This window comes from Rissa tridactyla, chromosome 2, assembly GCF_028500815.1.
Source record: "Rissa tridactyla isolate bRisTri1 chromosome 2, bRisTri1.patW.cur.20221130, whole genome shotgun sequence".
NCBI lineage: Eukaryota > Metazoa > Chordata > Aves > Charadriiformes > Laridae > Rissa > Rissa tridactyla.
In genome coordinates this window covers 21,218,009-21,243,419 of record NC_071467.1, presented here as the reverse complement: position 1 = coordinate 21,243,419, position 25,411 = coordinate 21,218,009, and the positions used below count along the sequence as shown (strand labels likewise).

Below are 25,411 nucleotides of genomic sequence, written 5' to 3'. Positions count from 1 at the left end.
TCCAGCATTTGTTCTTTTCTGCAGCTTTTTGTCTATGGCAGCGGTGATTGAAAAAAGTGAAATTTTGGATATCTTGTTTGTGTTCTTAAAGCATTGAGGCACAGGGATGTTCCTGGAGTTCAGGTAACTTTATGAGCAAGCATCCTGACTAAAACGCAAAACAAAAAGAGCTGTCCTTGGAGCTGGGGACCACGAGAGAGAAAGTCTTGGCTTTGGGTCAGATTAGGACTTGGATGAGCTCCCTGGACAAAATCTTAGTGTTGGTTGGATGAGGTTGTCGGAGTGTGGTGATGGTGATGGAATGGGGCTGAGGGAAGATGAGAATGGCACTGGACAACTGGGAAGACATGCAGGTAGTGGAGTCTGTGCCTTGTGAGGGCTTTACAGAGTGCAAAAGGAGTCCAAAGTTTCCAATTCTTCCTGTCCTGTTCTAATTCAGGTAAGCCCGTTGTTAAGGGTGTTTCACCTCATTGTTCTACCTCCTTATGACCGCCTGCCTTTTCCTCTTATTTATTATTGTAAATTTGTATTTCTGACCCTTGTGCGACATAAAATACCATCCAGAGGGACCTGGACAAGCTCGAGAAGTAGGTCCATGTGAACCTCATGAGGTCCAACAAGGCCAAGTGCAAGATCCTGCACCTGATTTGGGGCAACTCCTGATATCAATACATGCTGGGGGATGAAGGGATTGAGAGCAGCCCTCCTGAGAAGGACTTGGGGGTACTGGTGGATGAAAAGCTGGACACGAGCCAGCAATGTGCACTTAACAGCCCAGAAAGCCAACCACATCCTGGGCTGCATCAAAAGAAGTGTGGCCAGGAGGTGGAGGGAGGTGATTCTGCTCCTCTACTCTGCTCTGGTGAGACCCCACCTGGAGCACTGTGTCCAGCTCTGGGGCCCTCAGCACAGGAAAGACATGGACCTGTTGGAGCGGGTCCAGAGGAGGGACACAAAAATGATCAGAGGGCTGGAGCATGTCTCCTATGAGGACAGGCTGTGAGAGTCGGGGTTGTTCAGCCCGGGGAAGAGGAGGCTCTGGGAAGACCTTATCAGTACTTTCAGTACTTAAAGAGGGCCTACAGGAAAGATGGGGACATTTTAGCAGGGCCTGTTGCGATAAGACAAGGAGTAATGGCTTTAAAATAAAAGAAAGCCATTTAGACTTTAGACTTCTAGTCTTCTTTAGACTAGATCTAAGGAAGAAATTTTTTACAATGAGGGTGGTGAAACACTGGACCAGGTTGCCCAGAGAGGTGGTAGATGGTCCATCCGTTGAAACACTCAAGGTCAGATTGGATGGGGCTTTGAGCAACCTGATCTAGTTAAAGATGTCCCTGCTTTACTGCAGGGGGGTTGGACTAGCTGACCTTTAAGGGTCCCTTCCAACCCAGACTGTTCTATGATTCTGTGGTGTGGCAATGGACAGTAGAAATGAATTCCCCAGAGGAAGAACTGCGTGTCATTGCGTGTGACCTTCTTTGGGGAGCATAAGAGACCAGTGGTTGGAATCCATGAGGCTTTCTTCAGTGGAAATAAATGAAATCTTGAAGAAATCTGAAAGTTGTCATTGATAGGTAGGAAATCGTTCAGTCTTCATGAAACATGCAGAGGATCACTATGATCTCTTCTAAATTCTTATATCAAGTGCTAATTGTTTTCTGCTTTCTAATTTTCCTTCCCAGTTACTTTAACTACAACTCAGTATGGCAAAAGTACCTGTCTCTTTTGCTGTCTTGAGTTAATTTAAGAGGAGGAAGAATAAAAATAAAAAACCAAATATTTTTAAATTCCTTTATTTATTCCACTTCCTTGTAATACCAAATCATGTTGTAGGTCAGTTTTCTGTTTTTAGTTTTCCAAATGCACACCTCTATGTAAACCAGTAGATTTTTAGGTAATAGGAGGAGCTGGCTTTAAATAACTTCCTATGACAAACGCAGTATCTCTTTTTTCCAAAAGTCTGTAAATATTTTCAAGGTGAATTAATTCATGTTTGCCAAAGTGAGCCAGATTTATACCTGTGTGAGGGCAAAAGCAATCATCAGTGTGCTTTAGTGCATGAGTTAAGTCACTTTGTGTAAGTTTATTGTTATTTGAAGGATTTTAAAGAGTAGTCTGAAAAAAAGTGAAGATAATGAATTTTTGATGGGTAAATTAATATGAATTGTGCCAATCTACAGAGATACAGACTGAGATGGTTTGAAGCAGTGAAGTTGGTATAAGCACCTTGTAGTTGTCCAGATGCATATACCTGACATTTTATACTGCAGTGCCTACACAGTGGCACCACGCAAATTTCATTGCATCAAGCATTCAGTTTCCATGCCAGGATTAAATTACTCAAGTTTGTTTGGAGTTCTGGACTGTTGCAATTTTAAACCACTAGTGTTTTGTCATGTGTCCTTGTTTAGGAAGATTCCTATTCCATTTAATAAAAGTTGAATTGTGATAAATTAATGATTATGACCATCTCTGAGCTGTAGCATATGTGAAGCCTGCAAATTTTTTTGTTCTTAAGATACACATAACCGATTAACTTGAATGACAGTCTTATTACTATCTTCCAGTCTGTTCTTGGTGCTTTGTTAACCGTATCGCCTAGCAGGTAAAGAAAGATAAAAAGATAGTATTTTTTCCAAAGAAACCAAACTTACCATCCACTTCTCAATCTCAGGCTAGAAATGCATCATTTTTCCTGAAGGACTTCAGGCTGTAACCCTCTAAGATGCTTTCTTCAAACACACAGCTGTCGAGATGTGCAGGAGCACCTAGAAGGAATACAAGAACGTCTTCTTCATTTGGCTCTTAGATCATGATAGCTAAGACAAGACTACTATCGTATTGTATTGATCATTCCTTAGCATGTGACATTTAGATAAAATTCCTGTTCTTTTTTTCTAAACTGTAATCTTTGGTGTTGCTTTGTTTTGATATTGTCTCAACTAGGCTCTTGATGTTGGGGAGCTGATACTTTTATAGATCCATAAAGTATATATATCACTTCGCATGAACAAAAAGTTTGACTCTGTGCAAATGAGCATTTGCATTTATACAATGCAATAATGAGTTCATGTATTTGTAAGAGTTGCATGACTATTAATTATAAATCCAACAAAGGATCTGAAGTGACCATTTGGCTCAAAACTTTTTCCCCCTCTTCCAACTAAATCATCTAGCCTGCCTTTGCATGCTTTGTTCGTCTTAAATCTTTAGACGTTATGGGTACAGTTTTAGTATTGCTGATAGGTCATGCTAATTTTTACACTTTTTTTTCGTAAAAATGCTGATGCAAAAAAGTAGTTTATGTGGAAACCACTTGGAGAACTCTTTAAAAATTGTAGTAATCTGTGAGCCCCTTCGCATGAAGCATGACTTGAGTACGGTTGGGTAGAGGTGAGGTACAAGAACAACATTTAATTCCAGGTTTAAATTAAGGTATTAACTAATAGAGTTTGGGACAGGAGATTACAGGGATTCTGGCTTAGTCTGTTACGGAGTACTAGTAGATTGAAACACATGCCTAAGTGTGTCTTTTTTTCCTCCTTGCACAAGTTATCTGCATTTGGAAGTTTTATTTCTGATCCTTTCCTACTAATGGATGCTATGTTAGAAGTCTTTACTATGAATTTATGACCTAAACCCAATGAAACTGTACAGAGCGACAGTACTTCCTCATCGAAACAAAGAAATTTAGCCCTTCCCTTAAAGAGCTACTTCAGCAGGGTCTAGGGTCTAGAATAGAGCCATGGGAGACAGACTTTGAGGGACTAATTTTATTTTAACATATGGTAGATGCGGGATAATTTTCCTTTAATCAGCTCTACAAATCAACAGGTGGTGAAAGATAGGTTTTTCCCATGTGTTAGTGAAGGGTCAGATAGTGTATTGCTAACAGCTTTGAGCCATGTGTGGAGAATATTACTACCTTCTGTTCATCAATAGGGAAGCAAATATTACATGTTTGTATTTATATTTAATAAAATTAAGTCCATGTGTATTTTTTGGCCCCTACCTTCTGGCTAATTGGTAATGGGGAGCTAAGCTGGAATGGACTGGACATGCATGCTACTGAGGGTACGAATTTGTATTATTTTTTTTTCTTAATCAGTTTTAAAAGCACATAAGGCTTTTTCTGGTGCAGCACCACTGCTTTTATGATGTTTTTTACACGTGGCTGGTGCCTAAACACTGCTCACCATAATGGATGGAATAGGTGTAAACGTATTGCTGTGAGTGAAGTAGAGGACACTGGAAGAGAGAAGTGACTCTGTGCTACAAATCCTCGAGTACTTTAATTGCAGGATAGATGGGAACAAATGTCTCCTGTTTGTTCTTTGCAGGATGTCAAGCGAGACGTGGGGAGAAAAATAACTTGCATAAATTAAGTTTTTACACAATAGTATTTCGTGTTACTCCCTTGTTTTGCAAATTTGAAGTAGCTCTACTGTGCTTGCCAGTAAAATAGATTACAGGAACAGAGGAAAAAAACCCAAACCTTCATTCACTTCCAATTAAATTAATTTCTGCTAAAATCCTGTTTATGGAAGGGAATGACCTTGAAACATTACAGTTCACAGTTCAAATCTTTTGGTTGATACTGGCTCATATACTGAGTGACCTGAATAAAAATGAGTAGACAGCAGAATCTTTTGTTGTTGAATTGCTCATTATGTTTTTAAGGTGCTAATTTTTTCACTTCCCTGTATTTGTTATATGAAGGATAAATTTAGTATTGTGGAGACAATAACAACATTTCCAATTCCATGGTCATAGTTCTTACTTAATGCTATCAGCACAGTCATTTTTAGAGATGCTCTGCATTATGTATCAGCATGGGCCAGATTTTCGACTGTGACTCAGAAGCTGGTGTAATTATATTGGTGCAGGCAACTGCGTCTCTTACTTATCAGGCTGTAGTAGTGGTAGGGAGCTTTTTGTATGAATGGAGAACTTGTAAGCCTGCACCAACGTTAGATATATAACCTCTGACAAGTGTGAAATTTTATTTCAGTTATGTGATAGTGTTCTGTTTCTGTCAGAGGGCTTTGTTGTTCTCAACCATTTCCATACATCCTTGCATTTGCAGTGTGCTAAAGGTAACTTGTGCCCTTGTGTGTTCTGTTGGGATAGTGGTGAAGTTGTCATTTTGGTAAGAACATACTTTGTCACCTCACTCCTCTTAGGCCCCGAATTGCTTTGCAGGTAGCCACAGTTGAACATTGCTGGAAAAAATGCCTAATGCAGACAGTCTGAGACTATGTGGAAAGTGCTTGTAATGGTCATGGTGTAATACCTGAAACAGAATAGAGGAACCTATTTATGCACAAATATAGAAAGCTTGAATTATTCATCAGATGTTGGTGAAAAACTAGTGTGTGCATCAGGCCAGGCAGAAAACCAAGTACTTTAACTGTAGTTCAACAAAGCAGTATGGGTTTTTAAAGAGCATAGGCATGGTATTAATCATTACACTGTATCAATTTTACCTGAATTAAGAGAAAGAAAGCAGTATGATTTTATATTAAGGGGATGCACAAAGCCAAACTTTAACAACAGAGTCCTGTTAGGCATTTGAGAGGCACAAGCGGGTGTCTGAATTGCCTGTTTCCTATGTGCTGCTGGTGCCTTTTGGGATGATGATGTTCTCCAGCTCTATGTGGAGATCACAGCTAAGAAGGGTAATAAGATAAGCCCCTTCTGGCTAAAAAAAGACCAGTGGTGCTAAGCTTGGCGATGAAGCACGTGTAGGGTCTCCTTCGGATTTCCACCTGGAACTGTAAGAGTACATAAAAACTTTGCTCCTCAGCTAATGACATCCAGGGTGTTCCCATACTGGTCACATCCTTTTTTAACCTCTGAGAATACCCCTGTAAAGCAGGCAGATTTCTTACAATTCAGTCAGTGACCTGTCAAACAGTTCTGTACCAAAATGAAAAAAAAAGAAAAAAAGATATGATCTGTCCGAATTCAGAATGAATAATTAAGGATTTTTAAGCTCCTGTTTAAGTGGAAATGGGCAAGTCGGAAATAAGTGGTATCTTTGTTCACTCCTGGTTTCAATTCTGCTCTTCCAACCCAAAAAATCAGGCTTCTAGACAGTGGACTGAATGCCCCATGTCATTTTAGTAGCACTTGAGCAAGCGTCACTGTTACTATTGATATCATTATATACAGAGTTGAATTTAATAAAAAATAAGGAATTACTTAATGTTCTTTGATGTTTTTCATATAGAAATACAATTATTTTAATTTCCATATTAATAATGACTTGCCAAAAAAATGAAGTTAGACCATTAGGAACCAACTAAATACATGTTTCTTAGGAGAAAGTGAGGAAAAATGTTAAACCAATTCTAAGTTTTAATTAGAAAAAGATTAACTGTATAATTGACTTTATTAACAAAGGCATAATTAAGTCCAATTTTTTTGTTCTGTATTATAGTTGAAATGTCACATGTGAAGATTTATAAACCTTAAAACTCGGCAAATGGAGAGATGAATACAGGCACCATATGTTTCACTATTTCTTTCTTGTTGATTTTAGGGTATTATCAACACTCACAAATAGACAATCCCAGATCCATTTTAAAATTGAAGCACTTGCCATTTTCATGATGTTTTCCCGTGAGGTTTCTTTCTGAGAACTGTCTTCTCAATTACCATTTGCTGTCATTCAGCACTTCTTGCACTTTAATTTTATAATGCAAATGCTTCTGAATCCATCAACAGTTATTTCAGTTCCTTCTCTGTTTCCATGCTGTTTTCAGTCCCAAGTAGTTTTTAAGGATTTTTCTCAAACAACATGATTGGTAAAGTATACCGAGTATACCTTACAAGTGTGGTTCAGAAAGCAATGTAAGAGTTCATAGTGTCAAGCTTTTCTGAAAACTCAAAAGAATTAGACCATTTCTCTTTTGAATTTGTAGTGGAATTAAAGCTTCACCAGATAGAAACTAGGGCTTTAAGAAAATTCTAAGTATTGTGGCATAAATTATCTTCAAAATAAGAAAAATCTAGTACTGGTAGCATCCATAGTGATAAAAGCAAAACATAGTGGCTTAAGAGTATGTGCAGTGCTTCTAACTCCTGTCTTATGCCTAAATATGTAATTGGCCAGAAAACAGAGAAAACAAAAAAAACCACCACAATAAAAGATTAATAATTTTCCTACCCTCTTGCAATGCTAAGGCCAAAGCAGTGTGAGTAGAGTGTCTGCGCTCATACTTTTTTGCGGGTATAGATCTTGGGCATGAAGCTATTCTAGAGTGGAATTGCATACAGTCTTTGTTACACTTGGTTTTCTACAATGCTAAACTCTTAATGATTTTTTTGGAAGTTCAAAAATACTTTACTGAAGCCAGTAAAAGCTGTGTGTGTTTAGGACTGTTGAAATCGCACAGAAAGTTGCATGCCAGAGCGCAGTATACACAAGACCTAATCTCTCAAGGCTCCATCGCTTAATTGCTGTATTAGCTAGCTAATAGCTAAACTAGACCTCTGCTTTGAATTGCTCTGTGAAGGTGTCTGTCTATTTGTCTTACTACCCATGGATGACAAGTGGCTACTTGACATATTACCTTATTTTCTTAAAATCAGCCTTTACAAATACTCTTAATGTCCTAATTTTTCAGCCTAAGTTTGAAAATGGAAACCTTTGTTTTCATGTTTTGTAAGTAGCAGTATAGGTAACTCAATTCTATCACTATAACTACTTTGTTATGTATATGTTATAGGAAAATTAAAAGCTAAGTGTCATTCTTCAGTGTTTGGCCACAAAATTGGTGGATGTTAGAAGCATGCTAATAAGGTGAGCATTTCTCCAGTGAGACATTTTCCATTGTTCATTTCTGAATTGATGTAGCCTGCTTTTGAATTTCTACAGTTCTGTTCTCAAATTTCCTGAGTTCCTAAATATGAATCTTATGTCTCCCTTTTGAAAGTGCTGTAGTTCTTATGCAATTACTTCCTTGTCAGTGTGGTTCATATTTTTTCTGCAGTATCTCTCATTTGACAAAGTAAACCTGCATGCCGTTTCATTACTGAAGTGGTGAATTTTAATTGCCTTTATAGTTTAATTTCTTCTTGAAAGTGACTTTATGACATCAGTTTTATGAGTCAAGAAGCTACCTTCTGTGAAATTGGTCTGCTTTTTCTCTTTGAGTGAAACAAATTTCTATGTACAGGCTAAATGCTGAACTGATTTTATAGGCTTTTGTTAGGAAGATTGATAGCTTTTTTGATCCAGCTCTGGCCTTGTGACACCACATTTCTTCAGGAGTTCTGTGGTCTGTTTTTCAGTGAATGGGCTGATGTTAGTATCTTGAGTCATGCATCATACTGCGTCCTTCCAAGTGTTTAGGATGAAAAATGTTTCAGGAGGAGAGAGTATTTAGGGTGGTTAGTGCAGCCTTAAGTGTTCTGTTCATCGCCGTGCATCTTCCTCTGTTCAGATTTGAGTGGGTATAATTTTGGCTGCAAGATTTCATGCTGTTTGTTATTTATTAAGTTGAAAATCCATCTGGAGAAGGTAGTGATCCAAAATGCTATTCTGGTGCGGCTTGTTTTTAAGTTACTTGTTTTGGAGTGGGACTGATTTGACCAGTGGTATGTTAAATAATGAGCGACTTCTTTGGAAATCTTTTTTTAGTATATTTAGGTATGGCCGTATACTTTCGGAGTGTTTCATGTCCTGTTTGATACGTGCTATGACTTGAGCATGTCTGTGACTTTGATGCTCTCTCAAACATATTTATCTTCAGTGCATTCATCTATTTTCTAAACATTTTTTTGTCTTTCGTAAGGTCTAATAAAAAAATTGCTTTGACCTAGATTTCTTGCAAATCCATTAGATGCTTTGCACATACTACTTACAAATTATAGTTTAATATGAATAGGACGGTTTCAATTTTTTTTTTAAATATTTCAGTTAACTGTCAGATGAATTATTGTGTCACTCTTCCATATGCAGAGTTTGAAAGTAGGTAGAGTCAGCCTTTTGTGAGCAATTTTTTCCAATATTTAAAATTCTTGTCATATAACAGAGGATCAGTGTGAAGTATTCTTGGAGGGAATACTTTCTTCTGCTGTTGCTAGATTAGTCTTGAGACCCTGTTTCTAATTAACAAAAGAAGCCCAGCAGCGTAATTTCGTATGGGGAAGAAAACTAGGGAAAAACACGTGGTTGAGATAAGGCAAAAAGAGAAGTTCCTCAGCAGCATCTTAAAGGCAGTTTCATGAGTTGCAGTTTTTCATTTTAGATTTTATTTTTGTTTGTAAACTGTTTAGAAAAAAAGAAAAGATAAGACTATTTTTTGCAGAAGGAATAATCTCTTTTTATCCCTGGCCTTTCCCTGCATTTGGCTGCTGCAAAATACAATAGTGAGGTCATAGGTATATAGAAGTGGATAAAAGTATAGTACTTATAAAGATAAGCCTAATCAGAGACAAAATCTGATGGTTGGTAGACTCTGTGAGTGACTTGCCCTCTTTCCTCCCAGTCTTGTGGGAGATGATACAGTGTGCTTCTGCTGTGCAATCTTTCTGTTTTCTGGAGTTTGTCCACACCTCCGCACCACCCCCCGCCCCCATCTCTTTGGGAGATTGTGGTTTCTGGCCTGGTCACAGGGGCCTCTGGGAGAAGATGTGGACCCAGAGCTTGCTTCTGCCACTATGGTTGCGGATTGCGTGCAGGTACCATCGCTTGCCATCTGGGACATTTTGCTGTTCCTGTAGCTCATCTTTCTAAACATACCACCAAGGTCTGTATGTATGGAAATTTGTTTTTTTCTTTTTTCTTCACCACCCCCACCCCTTTGGGAAAAGGTAGGGAATATGCATGTGTTCATAAATCAGCGTGGCTTGAACAGTGCTGGTTTGCATTCTTTAACCCAGGAGTAGACTAAGGATTTAAAGTGAGTAATATTTAGTTTATTAAAAACCAAAACCTGTAAACTGACATTTTTTTTCAAGTTCTGTTTATGTATAGATAATGAGTGTTTCATTTATATCATCTTCTGCCCCCTTCATTTTAGTGTTAGTGAAAGGAAGGATGTCAGTTCTATAAACCATATTCAGAGCTCTGAAAAACAGCACTCACTGCAAAATGGGGTTCCTGATGGAAGCAAATATGCTTCCAATTAGTAGTTACTGTTTCCCAAAAGGGCACGCCCATCGCAATACCCTGCAGTAGGGTGACAGATGGGGCAATACAGGCAATCTGCTTGTTTTACTACAGTTTGCTACATATAGTTAGTCCTGAGCCACTTAGAATGAAAGTCACCATAAAACCCCATAAGTGGGGCATGTGCCCCACTACATTTAAACATCTAAACATGGGTTTTCTGTTCAGCTCATTCATTGCTGGACAAAGGATTTTTAATTCTGTTTGCATAAATGGCATGTGCTGCAGGTATAAGTTATTGATAAAAGTAGTAACTGTCTTCTCAACCTTTTGAAATCCATTTTGCCAACAGATGAGATCGTAACTGATATACCCGGATAGATGAGTTGTTATTTCTATATACTTTGTTTGGCAATATTGTACACATTTTACTGTAAATTCAGGAAATACGCAGAGAGCTTTTGCTGAAATGCACAGTGTTGAAAACAGGGAGCCTTTTGTATTCTTTGGACATGAGGTTCTTTAGCTATGTCAGGATGATGAACAGAAACTCCATGTTAATCTGACTTAGTAAGGAGCTTTCAGGATCGCAAGTTAGCAGATTGATAATCTGACTGTTTGTAAACAGATACAGTTGTTGACCTTGTTCATTGTGGTTGTGCTTCATCACTATAGTTTTAGAAGAGCGTAATACATTTTCCCCATTACCTAAATTGCACAAATAAAAATGGAAGCCAGATCTTTCTGCCATATATTTCTCAAATAACTGCATTATCCCATAGCTGAAGACCTAGTGCTGTTTTCATGTTCTTATGCAATCCTTTTAATCCTCAGTGATCAACATCCTTTAAGAATTAGAGCATCCAGTTTTTCTCTCCTATTATTTTTATGGACACACAGTACACATACACTTGTGCTGCTTAGATGCCACTGTGTGAAATAATAACAAGCCATATTTAAGGGTTCCCCTGCTGGACCTGTTGTCTCCTTCTGTTAGTTTCTATTCTTGTTTTTATTATGCAAAATAAGTTGTGTTTATCTGCCTAAGAAAAGATGAACACCAAACTCTTAAATTCTACCTTTTTAAAGTGCTGAATATTAATTGGGTTTCTTATTAGAAACTGTCTTGAGAGGCAGTATGACTATAGTATAATTGCTTGAAAGCAAAACATCTGCAAGACTGAAGCAACATCAAGTAGGTTTGTTTTCTAATAAAGTACTTGAAAAGAATTAAAATGATTAATATTTTACATGCCACAGCAATAATATTTTTCAATCCAGTGGCTTGTATCTTCCGTTTCTCACACAGAAAGCACCGAACAGAAGTTTCTTAGTGGGAATATGTGAGACTTCTCATCCTCAGAAGTTCGCTTGCACGCCTTTTTCTTTCTGAGATTAAGCCGAACAAAAAGGTGAGAGGTTGGGTAATACAGTTCCCACTTTTTTCAAGAAAATAGGGCCAGATTTCACAGACTACATCTTTTTGCATTTTCCTAGACCTAGTTTCATGCCCCATCAGTCCTGTCTGTGCTTGTGTCAACAGTGCTTCAGTCCGGCAGTGCAGTGATGGCGTTCCTGTTGCATTTTATATGGCAAGTTGGGTGCCTGGAGGGTTTTTCATATTTCATGCCCATTCAGGGTATCAGCACTTGATCCGTGTATTGTAGCTGCAGAGTGAGAGTGTGATGGCGACTGTGGATGTAACTACTGCTCTGCAGCAACTCATTTTCCTTTTACATGACCTTTTCACCTCATGATTTATAAATGTCAAATCCAGAAACAAGTAGCTAGTCACTGTGCATTATTCAGAAGTGGTGGCTGCAGCCAATTCCCACCACTAATAGAGAAGTAATCCATGTACACGTGCTTTTTGTTAACCAAAAGTATACCTGCACCTGACCAAACAGCAGATAACTAGGTGACATCTTCATCTGAACACGTTTTAATTGATTTTATATTAATTGATTTGTGAAGTCTCCCGAAGTCTTGCGGGAGCTGCTGTATTTCTTTACACTTTATGGACTCCTGCATCTTCCCAAAGAAAAGGAGCAGGCCATGGTATTGGGGAGCATTTCACCACTGCGAAGGTGGTATGTAGCACATCATGTCCTTGCATATTGCTTCTTGCAATTAGTGGACAGATACTCTGTAAAGCATAATTGAGTAGCTTTATAGGAAACTGAAGCATCTGTCTCCCACCTGCCTGCTGTCTTGGCTTCATGCCTCTCATTCTCAACAGCGGTGTAACACTGCTTCACTAGAAGGGCTGACTCGGATGTCTGTGTGTGAAACCATCAAAGAAGGGGTTTCAGATCTTGCCTTCAGGTGTTTTAGCCCTTCACTGAATCTTAGAGCCCTTACTCAGTGTGCTAGAGTGCCAACTGCTGCTGTGTTCAATTCACACTAAATAGTAACTGAGTCCATCAAACTGAGGAGAACTACTTAAAAAATTAGGAGCAAATCTGTAAATTGAGTTTCAAAATCTGATTTAAGGTAACATGAAAGAGATTTAATCAGAAACATGAAAACAAGCATCTTGCAAACCACTACCTTTTTCTCAGACACCCATGTGTGTGCGTGCACATGCACAGCGCCTTAGTGTCACTAATGGAAAATTTGTAGTCAGTTCCAATTTCACTTAACATACTCTACTGCTGCCCACTATTCAGAGAAAAGCTTTGGATCTGAATGACCCATTTCTCTGTATGAAATTGTTGGCGATAAACCTTTTTGTTGTCTTTCTGCTCAACTAACTTTAACGATTGACTCTAGTTCAGATTCTCCAGCCATTTTAAATAAGTAAAATAGAAATTCAGTGTCAGTGGCGATTGATGTGCCTGTCATATAAGGAACCAGGAAGCAGTTTGCAATGTGTTCAAGACCTAGGTGTTTCCCGGATATGTTGTTTTGGGGAAATAAGATGTCATAAATAGCAGAGTTCAGTAGAGATCTGTAGAAGAGAGGTAAGCAAGTAATGGCCAAATAAGAAACATATAACGGAAAGAAAATTCTTCTGGGTCCCTGAACATGATATGGAGTGAAAAATGTTTACCGGTGTTTGGGAGCTAAAAAGAGAACCAAGTCATTCTGCCTTTCTTCCCTTCCACTGCCACTGTAAACATTCACTTCTAACCAGCTCTCTCTGAAACAGAGTTTTGTGTTTTAGGCATTATCTTGCACGTCATCGTGCTACTACATGCTGCCTTCCCTACTGAGAAACTATTATAGCACAGTGGACAATAAAGGCTGCCCGCTGTGATGAATGTTGGCTACCCAAGGGCAATGACATCCTTCCTGACTTCACTTCTGAGTTGCTGCCTGTGCCTCCCAGGAGACCTACATGAAAGATCTTAATAATAAATTGATCCTCAGTTTTGTTACTTTTCTTAGCTAGTGAAATAAATAAAAAATATCTTAAATAAAGGAAAAGTGTTACACTTTATTGTTGTGTACAAAATAACCAACTAACACAATTCATTTTGCTAACAGGTGAGAAGAAACTGTTTGCAAAGTAGGACCATTGGAGGAAAAATATTTATTTAACTGTCTCTACACAGCCTGGTCATTTTTTTTTTATCTCCACCCCCCATGGCTTCAGAAATGTATTTTAGCATCTGATTTGTGCATGGTTGCTCCAAGCTGCTCATAAATTTAAGCTGATCAAGACTTCTCGTTGATCAGACTTTTATTTCTTCTCCCAGATAAAATAAACCCAGGAATGCTGTATTTAGGTGCTTGTAGGAATATTCTTTTCATGTGTTGAGGTATAAAGATTTTGCAAAGTTCTCTGCTGTTGTTTTGTTCTCTGGTTTTCAAATGCTTTTTTAAATTTATTTTTTTTTCTTACAAAAAGAACACCACTGTAACATCGTCTCTTGCAACAGAGGGAGAATGGAAATTGAGAGTGGAAAAATCCTAGGACCAATTTGACTATCTTACAGCAATAATTTGGTGTCAATGTGCTAGGTTTTTGTTACAACACAGCTACACTAAGGTTTTACCCGCTTCCATCTTCTGTCTTATTTCTGAATTTTTCAGGTTCTACTATGCAACAGACATCTAATTCTTCAGGGTGTTGAAGGCAAGCAGGATGGCTTATTGATTGCTTGTGTCTTTCTCTCACTCCCACTTAAAAGTAGTTAAGACTGACTTTATTGAAGTTGCAAGCTCTTACGGGATAGTGGCTGCATGCTGTTGTCAGAACAATCCAGCATCTAGCTTCCCTGTATCTAGAACCTGGAAAAAGTGATGTTTCCCACAGATGCTTAAAAAGTTGTAGTAAACTTTGATTTAGAATAATGTGCAGTAATGCCAAAAAAGATATGCATGAGTAGTTTCATTCGTGCACATTGAGTAATTGTCTCAGCTGTTTCATTAGGTTTTCCAGGATTTGCAGGTTGGCTGCATGTTGCCTGGTATTCTTGCTTGCAGAAGACTATTGAATCTCTCTACAAATGGGATTTCCTTCAACATCTTTGCATTGATTAAACCTCTTGCGATCTCTCTGCTGTGGTGCTCTAAACCTAGTCCAGCAATAGGCATACCATCTTTGGTGAATCAAGGAACCTTCATTTAAGCAGTAGACAGCCCCAAGTGTTTATACTGAGATCTGTAATTCCCACTGTTACCTTCCTGCTGGGAGGAGTTAGAGGCTGTGCATAATTTTTTCAGAACATAGTTTCAAATACCAGAATAATTTTCTTACCAAATGTTTTATTAATAAAAAATATGAGAAGCCTTACAGGCTGTTGATTCCAACAATGTATATGGCCTGAGAGGTGTTTTTGTATGCTTAAGGGGATCATATTAATACTCAGAAGAGCAGACACCGTGAATTAAATCCATCTCACTCATCACAGATTCAAATGCTGGATTCAAACTTCACCTTCAGGCTACATGGCAGACCTAAGTTATGTGCAATAGCCCCTGCTTCTTTCTCAACATACTAACGCTCAGTACTCACAGAAGGAAACGTCTGCCAATTAACATCAGTTACTACAGTCACATTAGAATCAACACAATATACAGTTAGTCTGGAATATTTTTTAACATCCTCTGTCTGAGAAAAATAGTACAAGATAACAACGCTAAAAATAGCTACAAATACACAAATTATACAGTAGTCCCCGGGTCAGGATGGCCGAGCGGTCTAAGGCGCTGCGTTCAGGTCGCAGTCTCCCCTGGAGGCGTGGGTTCGAATCCCACTTCTGACACCTTTCTTTTGGGGCTACAGCTGCCTGACAGCTGCTCCACACCGCTGTTTCTTCCTTGGCGATCCATTCGGGGGACGCTTACGGTCAATAGATTTAGCAGCGATCTGCACTGCAGCACTTCAATACACCAGTAGCAAGTTTGATCAGGATACCAAACTAACTGCTGCTCTTGGCTCTCTTGAGGGACAGGAGGCCCTCCAGACGCATCTAGGACCACTGGGCTATGATTAAGGGCATGAAACTGAACAACAACAAACGCTGCATTCTTCACCTGGCACAGACTAACGCCACGCACAACTATACACTGGGAGAGGAGCGGCTGCAGAGCAGCCCTACAGAAAGGGATCTGGGGCTGCTGGTCAACAGCAGCTCAGCAGGAGTCAGCAGCGAGCCCTGGCAGCCGAGAGGGTGAACCCCATCCTGGGGTGCATCACACACCTGTAACCAGCCGGTCAGGAGAGGTGGTTATCCCACTGTATTCAGTGTTGGTGTGGGCTCACCCTGGGCACTGTGTGCACTTCTGGGCCCCACAATTGAAGAAGGGTGTTGAGGTACTCGACGTGTCCAGTGGAGGGCAACAAAGCTGGTGAAAGGGGCTGGCGGGAATGTCCCATGAGGAGCGGGTAGGGACTTTGGGCTTGTGTAGTTTGGAGAAAAGGAGGCTGAGGCCTGACCTCATTGCTCTCTACCTGAGGAGAGGCAGTGGAGAAGGAGGTGCTGATCTGGGATCCAGTGATGGGATGTGTGGTGTGGGAATGCTTTAAAGCTGCACCAGGGGAGGTTTAGACTGGGCATTAGGAAGCATTTCTTTACCTAGAGGGTGGTCAAACTCTGGCGCAGGCTTCCTAGAGAAGTGGTCAGTGCCCCAAGCCTGTCAGTGTTTAGGAGGTATTTGGACAATGTCCTTAATAACATGCTTTAACTTGGTCAGCCCTGAATTGGTCCAGTAGTTGGACTAGATGATTGTTGTAGGTCCCTTCCAACTGGACTATTTTGTTCTACTAAAATTTCTTCTAACTTGTTATTAACTCAAACTTTCAAATTTTTTTTTCACATTTATTAATTTTCACACATTAGCAATTCTGTTCTCCCACCTTTTTAAGCTACAGACGGGTTTTTTTGTAACCTTGTTTGTTAACTGTCCTTTCAGGGAAATGAAAGTTCATTGAGACAGGTTGAAGTGGTAACTGGTCTTGCTACTGTGTGAGTCAGATCCTTTTTGTGAATAGAAAAATTGAGATGAATGCACAAAAATAGGGAAGGAAGAGAACAGTAAGAAATGAAATGCATCATCTGTGCCTTACACTGATGCTTATAGAGCTGCTAGAGAAAGATAAGTATGACGTAGACATATCTGTTCAGAGACGTGGATCTGTTTAGAGACCTGTATCAGTTCAGGGCTGTGTAAGACCTTGTGTTTAGCTGGCTTCCTGGTCCAAAGATACATTGCTGTTGTAGAGTATGAGGTTCTGGCAGTCTAGGTCTGACTTTTTTTCTTTTTCTTCATTTGGGGCGAGTGCAGGAAGTAAACTGAAGGCTAGAAGAGTTCAGAGACAAAAGAAAAGGAGACATGTTAGGAAAATGAGCAGGAACATCTTGCAATGTAGGTGATTTTCAGAGCTTACCTGAAGCTGTAAGACGGGAAAATCATTTCAGTCTCTTACTCTCTAACTTGGTTTATTCTTACCAGCACTTAGCCTGAGGGCAGCAAAGGTATAACAGCATTGCAATATTTCCTCTACTTCTACATGACAGCGAGTATGGTGATGGTGGTGGAACATGCTGCATTCAGACTACCTGTTCTAGCTTTAATGTCAAACAGCCTTCGATGCCACAGATGATTGATGGACTAGGTATTTTATTATTTTTATTTATTAGTTAAACTTTAAATCATATGAACTTAATGATTTTCAAACTAAAATATATAGGAAGCTGTCTGAAGCAGCCACAGAACACATTAATAAATTCTTTTGGGGAAGTGTGATATACTGTTGAGTTTCCAGAATTTACAGTACAAGACAGGGAATAATTAGCTGTGTAGGAACAGTAGGGAAAAAACCTGAGAGCAGCAGCAAATTGAATGTTAGCTGCTGATGTAGACTGGTAGGAAGAAAAAAGGAAGTCTCAAACTAGAATATAGAACCAGGGTTGCCATATGTAAGATCACAACTAATTCCTATTTTACTCAGTTCTGCATGGAATGCTGTCTCCAATTTTGGGTATCTACATTTTAAAACATGAAGAAAGACCATCAGAAGTCTAGAATACTCAAATACTGTGTTCAGTTTTGGGCCCCTCACTACAAGAAAGACTTCAGTCTCTTCTCTCAAGTAACCAACAATAGGACTAGAAGAAAGTTGCACCTGGTGAAGTTTAGATTGGATATGAGGAAAAATTTCTTCACTGAGTGTTATCAAGCATTGGAAGAGGCTGCCCAGGCAAGTGGTTGAGTCACCGTCCCTGGAGGTATTTAACAGACGTATAGATGTGGCACTTAAGGATGTGGTTTAGTGGTGAACTTGGTATGTTAAGTTAATGGTTGGATTTGATGATCTTAAAGGTCTTTTCAAAGCTAAACAATTCTATGATTCTAGCAAACATGACCTCTAGGAAAAAAATTCATTCTAAGAGGATGTTTGACCTAAAAAAGAAACATTGGGGAGACATGAGAACAGCACTCAGATATGTGAAATGCTTTTGCGAGAAAGGGTAAAGAATTGTTCAGTGTGTCTGCTGGGAAAGTAACGGTTAATGAGCTTGAGTTGTGGCAAAGAATATTTTCAGGAAAAAATTTCTGATGTTTAGAATAGCAAAGCCGTATTTCAGATTGTATAACCTCCATCCTTTGAGGCTTTTAAGAACCGATTATAGTTAGGCAAATATATACATATACATAGGCAAATGGCTTAAATACATTCATTTTGCTTTGGGTGAAGAGCATAAAATAAGTAGCCTCCTAATCACTTTTAGCCCTCTTCTGTGTTCACTAAATTTCTGACACGCCTGTGATCCACTTATTCAACGTTCCATCTGTCTTCCAAACATATCCTTAATGTAGTTCAGCACAACATCTTCAGATGCTTTTAGTTTTGGGGTAATCCTCTCTTTTTCTCTTTTGTTTTTGCTAACTTTGTAAAATAATTTAATATATCTTCTAAGAATTGTTTCTTCTGTGGGAATTAATTTTTGTAACTTTCCAACTTACCATGAATTTGGTTCTACTTGGGGAGGAAAACAGTAGGACTTGATCTGTTTGTCTTTAAAAGTGGAAAACCACAATGTGACTGCAGCCAGTGTTCTTCAGAATAGGACTGGGGGAGAGAAATTAATGAACAATCATCTTTAGGGGCCACAGTCATGGATGAGCCTTTTCTGTTATGGTAAATAAATCCACTTTAGCATCAGCTGTGCTTGGTGGGATAAAAGCTCCATACTGCCAAGAAGTGGAATCTTTTAGTTATTTACAAAACTCGAAGTGTAACCTTTGATCTAAAAAACCTGTTCACCAGTTCTTACATGTCTGGCCCAAAAGGTTTGAGGGTGGCATAGTCTATAGTCTGCAGCACTCTTAGACCTGGTTCCAGCTGAGAACTTCTCTGTACAGTCAGCTTTCTTCTTGAAAAGGAGCAGAAGTGGAAAACATAGCAAGACTGGATATAATAAAATTGTGAAAGGAAAATAAGTTATTGTAAATATTCTATACTGTCATTTTTGTATTTATGGCTTTCAAAAGTTATGATAAAAAACATTAATGTCATTAAATGAATGGCAGCGGGACAACCACAGTGATTATGAATGAAAGGGATTTCTTGGTGTTGATAATATAGGAATAAATAGATAGACATGCCAGCTGATTAGGGGAGATTTTCGGTAAGTGAACTGTCTAAGAAAAAGCATTTGTAATACAGTCAGGAAAATCTGCATTATCGCATCTCGGGATATATTCTTCAACCAGTTAATGACTAAGCATAAATACCCCTCACACTGTATTGAGTAAATAATTCTCTTTTTATTTTCTTCCTTTTGAATATCATAGACTAGATTAAGTGAAAGTGCTTGAGTGCCTATTTAATGAGAAATAGATATATTGAAATTACTGTTTTACATCCTTCTGTACAGTTAAGTGACATCTTTAATTTTAGATATAAATAGTTATCACTGGAACTGTAGTTAAAATGAACACCAGTATCAGTGTTAGTTTAAAAGTTGAAATGTGAAAACCAGAATCCATATATTTTAAAGATTCATCTACCAGTGCTGTGGTCTAGCATCTGTAATCAGGTACAAACAATTTGTAATGCCTCCTTTTAAGATGATAGCTAATAAACTTGTGTGCTTGACATATTCTGTTTTGTCTCTCCGAGTTGTACTTGCTCTACTCCCTTTTGAATTAGTCCAGATAACTACAGCCAAAGCTCATCTCCATTTCTTCATCCTCCAAAGGTTTCTGTCTTTGTTTTGGCTGACTAGAGCCTCAGGTCTGTATAATTCTGTTCCCTACCATTGATCACACTTAGCTGATGTTATTTTATTCTGAGGAGAGAGGGCTTTTATCTGATGAGAAATAGAATGCTTATGAAATACTGAACTGAGCTTACAGTACCACTACATTTCATGATAGTGCAGAGGAGTACAGGAAAGAGTTCATCTGCTTTGGTCCCAGGAGTTGTTTTATCTCTGCATCTCTGTTTCTGTGGAATTACGATTTGTGCAGTCCTCCCTCTTGCTGCTGTAAATTATACAACTATGTTATGTTTTGTCTGCAGCATTAGCAAATGATATATAGAAATCTGATACACAGTTTCTTAAATGGCTTGTAATCAGACAGAAGTGAGACTGTTATATTGGGGTTTATGTGACAAGGTTTTGGTAGCAGGGGGGCTGCAGGGGTGGCTTCTGTGAGAGGACATCAGGACCTGCCCCCCTGTCTGACAGAGCTAGTTCCAGATGGCTCCAAGGTGAACCAGCCATTGGCCAAAGCTGAGTCCATCAGTGATGCTGGTGGCACCTCTGTGATAACATATTTAAGAAAGGGTAAAAAAAGCTGTATAGCAGCTGTGATAGAGAAGTGAGGGGACAAAAAAAAAAAAAAAAAAGAGAGAAACAATTCTGCAGACACCCAGATCAGTGAAGGAGGGAGAGGAGTTGTTCCAGGTGCCAGATCAGAGATTCCTTGCAGCCTGTGGAGAAGGTCATAGGGAAGCAAGTTGTCTCCCTGCAGCCCATGGAGGACCACGGTGGAGCAGGTATTCACCAGCAGCCCGTGAAGGACCCCATGCGACAGCAGGTAGCTCTGTTACAATTAATTGGCAATAAGATTAAATTAATTTCCCCAAGTCAAGTCTGTTTTGCCTGTGCTGGTCATTGCTGAGTAATCTCCCTGTCCTTCTCTTTACCTGTGAGCTTTTCCATCTTATTTTCTCACCTTGTCCTGTTGAGAAGGGGGAGTAAGAGAGCAGCTGGGTGGGCAGCTGGCAGCCACACAGTTTTGATTTTATATTACAATCTGAGAGATTACTTCTTTTCTGTGCAGATTAAAACCTGTCTTTAGAATGCCCATTAGCACCAATTTTACAGAGGGTACAAATATTTCTTAAAGATTTTAAACTTTAATGGTCATTGTCTTTGACTTTAAAGTCTCCTTATGAAACTACTATTCCAGAGTTCACAGATGCCCTCCTTGTGCCAATGCAGCCTGTGCTGTAAACTACATAATTGAAATTTCTCAGTTATTAAATTTTTTCCTAAAGTAAATACTCATTTTTAAAGATTTTTTTTTTTTTTTAAAAAGGGACAGCAAACTGAGGGATAGGAGCTAAAAGCCAGGATGGGCCTGAAGAGAATAAGACCTCACTTGCTACTGAAAAAAATCTGTCATCAAGCTATGTCTGGAAGCAGCAGCCTGCCTGCTGCAAGTCCTGTTGGTTTCTTCAGCTTTGAGGAGCATTAAGTTCATGGTCTTTTATGTCTACTTGGGCTATTCTTGATGTTCCTGGAGAGAAGAGGGGTGGATAAATAGCACCAACTTCACATCTCATAGCAGCTGTAAATGAACCGTTGCATCTACCATTTGTGTCTCAGAAGATTTAGTTTTATCATTAATGTTCATTGACTTCAGGTGAGCTTTTGGAAAGGGTGTTTTTTAGCCTATTTTTTTAGCTTATTATTATTATTTTCAGTTGTTTTTAATTCTGGTGGGGTTTTGTGTTTTTTTTTCCAGACTTCAGCAGGCTTTGTAACCCTTTGTAAATAACGAAAAACAACAAAATCCTGATCAGTCCAGCTTACTCGCTGTGAGTCTGCTCTGTATGCATGCTGTTTTCTGTTCATAGGCACATCCACTACTTAATAATAAATAATTGATAGTCCAGCAATTGTGCTTAGAGAATGAGAAGCAGTCTCTCTGTTTTTTTTTTTTTCCACCTCAGATTTCCGAGGAACTTGGATTTTATGATTATCTAAAGGATGTAGAGGAATGTCTATTTATCCTGAAGTCATAGGAAAGGAAGTGGTGTGTGCTGCCATGAAGGTGAAGGAGGGCAAAATACCTAGGACAAATGGTTGTTTTTATCTGTCTTATTTAAAAATCAATATGTTTCCTCAGCATGCTCACAGAGAGCATGCTAAGGAATTTTTTCTCTCCTGATACAGTAGCTAGGATTTGCCTTGAATTACCTATAGGCAAAGGTGGATGGTCTAAGAGGGAGTGAGTGGTAGAGCACACCTACATCACTGCATTGTATATACTGTGGGCATTTAGTGGCAGAAGCTACACTTAGCGTAGGTGGTATTGTACAATGTAGGAAAGGAAGAGGAGCAAAAGAAAGTGAATGGAAATGAAGGATATCCTGAGGCTGTGGTGATCGTATTATTTTAAAGACTGAAAGATGGGCGTTTAAAAACAAAGGAGGAAAGAATTACCAGATGAGGTCACCTGAGCTGTGGCTGGGCTGAGGACGCAAACTGGTAATTCTTTTTGTTGTTGTTGTCTTAAAACCATTTAGCTCCATTTTGGAAGAAGAAAAACATCTGTCATGGAAACTGTATGATTCAAATGAAAAGCATGCAGCAGTCATAATTTAATTAATTTGTAAAGAAAAAACTGTAAGTGTAAGAAGATTAAATTAACAGGATTACAAATGTAATCATAACAGACAATAGTATTAGATCTTTGGCAACTATGTGGTTGCTGTAGAAGACTTGACAAATGAAATAATCACCATAGTAAAATATATGAAGTTAATTTCTGTATTTCTAAAATACTTTCCCTTCAGATATCAGAAAAACATATTAATGAAAAAATACAGAATTAATACTTCGGAATGACCATAATGTTGGCTGCCCTCATGATTTACAGTAGGCAAAATGAATTATTTTTTAAACTCTTGATAGTGAACTGACCTTTGATCAACAACAGATGGCAGTTGGGTTTATTTCACTGTGTAAGAATTGCTGTTAAAGATTTCATTTACATTGCAGATAAATCAGTCTTTTACATCAGTAACTACATCTCGTTTTTCTCTGTTTGAATAGTACTTCATTTTATTGGCTCATTTATTTTTATTTGTCATTTAGTTGCTTAAGAAGCTGCCAAACTAAACCTTTGATTGTTTATTTGAATTTTAAGGTGTAGTTCCTTCAGGTGTTAAGGTAATTAGACAAAACAGAAAAAAAATCAAGCTAGACTATATAGACAATAAATGTGTTGCATGTTTCGTAAAGGTTTGAAGAAGTTATTTCTTTTCATTTGGAAATGGCTGGTTGTGCAGTATACTGAAAAGGCTGAAATAAGTGATATGAAGCAGTTTCACAGAGCTTAAGGCCAGAGTAATCAATCTCACTTTGTATCCACGGGCCATTACATTTCTTCTGTTTAACCCTGTATGACCCTAATGGTTTTGACTAGACATAACTTGTGTTTTTTGAAGCATAGCATTTGGGAAGATGTTGTGATCCTACCCAAGTATCCTATGTACTGCAGAGGGCTGCTTGCTGTAAAACCGTTTCTCACGTTGCTTTATGCCTTAGTTTTTTTACACTAACGTATAAAGTACTTGAAAATTCAGGTGACATTTTCTTGCTTTATATGTTTTGGATGTATCTGCATATCACCCAGCTCCTTTGTTCTAAGCAGTTCAGGCTGTTAGATTAGAATAGTCTATATAATTCCTCAAGTATGGAAGAGGGCAAACATCTACAGGAGAAAGCCAGTGTTTTCAAGGCAGAGGGCAGAAGAAAAGCCCGACATACCAAAAATGTTCTGCTGAGCATCTGTAGGTGATCTTATCCTTTTCTTCTGTGGGTTTTTTTTTTCATCTTTTGATATCTCTAAGGGTGTCGGTGAATTTGTCAGAATTTTTTTTCTAAGTGCCAGCACATCAGTAACTTTTAATAAACTGTGGTGTTTAGGTTTAATGCTATATTGTTAAGACATGCTAAATACCAAGATTACATGTTTTTAATCTGATGGCATTGGGTGGAATTACTCAAAAGGCCTCAAATGTATGAAAGTACAATTTAGCAAAATAAATGTAATGTGGTTTCGTGGGTGATTTAGCTGAGTACATGAAACTGTTTGGGTAGTATTGCAATCTTTTGGAGTAGTATTGCAGTCTTTTGGAGGGGCCCATCAACACACAGGACCTGCCTTTGGGGTACAAGTATAAAGAACTTAGAGCAGGTACTTGTTAAATATCTTATGCGTACTTCATGACATACTTGTGAAGTTTGAATAACATTTAAGAGCCTTAGATTATTTTACATTATTAGTAGTGTTTGGTGGTGTGGTTTTTTGCCTTTTTTTTAAGTCTTTATGATTAGTGAAGTACAGCAGTAACTGGTTTTGGTAAATGGAGAAATTTTGTTTCCACTGAGGGATTGCTTTGTGGCAGGAATAGAATTAGGAATATTTCTACTTAACTTCATGCTTTGCTTGTCTGCTGATTTGTTTCTCAGCAGTCTTTTTCCAGCAATAGCTTAAATTAACTGACTGCCAAGTCTTTCTTAGAATTTTCCTTTCCATTTTACTGCAACTTATATCAAAAGCCATCACATATTATCTTTAATGTGGCAGTATATCAAAGCTTTCCTGAAGTGCAAAAATTGTTTCATCCCCATTAGCTCTCATTGTCACTTCATCATACTGTAACTTAAGTAAGTGTGACCTATTCTGTGTAAATCCATGTTCATTTTTACTTGCCTAAGTACCAAACTAGAGTTTTCTCTCTTATTTCTTTTCTTTTTAAATTTTTCTTGTTCGCTTTTCTGCTGCTGCAAAAAAATTGTACACTAGTGATGCAGTTTCTGTATTCCAGTGTCCCCAGTGCTGTGCGTACTGGAGTCACTCTCCTTCCATTCTTTAGGTTATTTCTTTTGAACTAGTAAAATTCTATGTATAGTTCTTTTTATTTCAAAGGTAACAAATCTCAAAATCTTAGGATTTGGTTGCTGGTTTGTGACTTCCCACTGCCTGTGAAAGATACTTTGTTATGCTTTTACTTTCCAAGGCTTACTGTCTGGGGTATGTTTCATTTCTCAGGTCTTGCCACATCTGCTTATTGTCCCCTCCTAGCTTTCAGTATCTTTCAACTCAATTAAGTCAGGTTTATATTTTTCTATATTTTGTTCCTGTTTGTTGCTTTTAGTCCTGTATATAAATATACTGAATCTAAATATACTACCTCTTCTGAGATGAATTTAATATAATTTGTTTTTCTAACCTTTCAGAACAGAAATTTTAAAGTGTTCTCGTCTTGCTGTTTCCTTGAAACAAAAAATCATCTGTAGTCGTCCTGTCATCATACTTGTACCAGCATTATATTTTAATTATCCCAACTTTGACCATTGTTTCACATCCCCTTCCATTTTTTTTCCTTCTTTATACATAGAGTGATAGGATCACAGGATAACTCCAACTGGAGAGGACCCCGGAAAGGATCTAGCCCATTCTCCTGGTCAAAGCAAGGTCAGCTGTGAGATCAGTCCAGGTTGCTCAGGGCTTTATTCAGACGGGTTTTGAAAAGCTTGAAGGAGGGAGGCTGCACAGCCTCTGGGCAGTGTGGTCCACTGCTCAACT

General features: G+C 38.5%; 1 protein-coding gene and 1 non-coding gene across 2 annotated transcripts in view; both read left to right on the top strand.

The window, feature by feature from the left end:
• OXR1 (oxidation resistance 1) overlaps positions 1–25,411 on the top strand; it is a 372,567-nt gene that overhangs the window by 7,398 nt on the left and 339,758 nt on the right. The window lies entirely within an intron of this gene.
• TRNAL-CAG (transfer RNA leucine (anticodon CAG)) lies at positions 15,254–15,336 on the top strand. Its single transcript has one exon. It is a non-coding gene; the product is annotated as a tRNA-Leu (tRNA).